Here is a 1085-nt window from a genome sequence, read left to right on the forward strand (position 1 = left end):
TTCTTCCCCCCACCCATCCTTAAACTAAACTCCCTCTTGAAACCTTGTAAGCCAGTCACTTTGGGCCTTTACCGCCCCCTCATTTTAGGTAGCCAATGTCTAAGTTGCCCATCCCTATCTACTCTGTGTACAGAGGGAATAGCATTGATACTTGATGTGAAGACTCCTCTCTCTTTTGGTATTTAGAGTTACTATTTCCTTGAGTATATGCCATATTCATCAAGTTGTAGCAATTTACCCTTGTTTCCTTTATAAAATCTTTTTTTTTGTAATCTTCCTCTAGTAGAGTTCTGATTATCAAGCCATCAAGGCTAGGTCAAATGGGTACTGTCTGCAAGTTTAAGTGTTTTTTGTGCATCTCCCCTCACTTCATATTAGCTGGATGCTTTACTCTCAGCTCTAGCCCTCTGTGGCTATGTCCTTGTCATAGGCTCAAGTGTCCTCAGGTTTCACTACACTTTGGCCCAACTAGCCCTTCCTCTTCTCTCTCTCATCTCCAGGTCAATGTGAGTCAATGGACTATGGTTGAACTCAGCCCATTTCTTCATTGCTTCATGTGTTCACATTGAGTTTCAGTCTTAGAGGGGAGTTTGTCCTGAAGGAACTTGATTGCTTGCCTTGATGGCTTCACGGCGAACAGCTTACTTATTCTTTTATATATATATATATTGAATTGGGTGAAGATTTACAGAGATCAGTTTTCCATTCAATAATTAGTGCTCATTGTGTTTCATGACATTACTGTTACATTGTGGATATGAAATTTATTTGTTTTTTCCTTGTAATGGTTATCTCTTTGGTTGCCTTTTGCTTATTTATTTTTAATGTTTTTTTGTGTGAATTATATGATAGTTTACATGGTAGAACATTAGTTTTACATTCATCCTATTATATATCATTTCATTGCCATGGTTATAATCCCCTCCATGCATCATCAACCAACCAAAGGGTATAAACTACAAGCCTGTCCCCTGGTCATCAACACACAGCCCCTCTCCCTCTCTGGGTCTAAAGTCCCCAGCTGCTCCATCTCTCCACGTCATTGTCTCTGTCTCCATCTCAGGCATTACTGCTTCTCTGGGTAG

This window comes from Chrysochloris asiatica, unplaced genomic scaffold, assembly GCF_000296735.1.
Source record: "Chrysochloris asiatica unplaced genomic scaffold, ChrAsi1.0 scaffold00024, whole genome shotgun sequence".
Taxonomy (NCBI): domain Eukaryota; kingdom Metazoa; phylum Chordata; class Mammalia; order Afrosoricida; family Chrysochloridae; genus Chrysochloris; species Chrysochloris asiatica.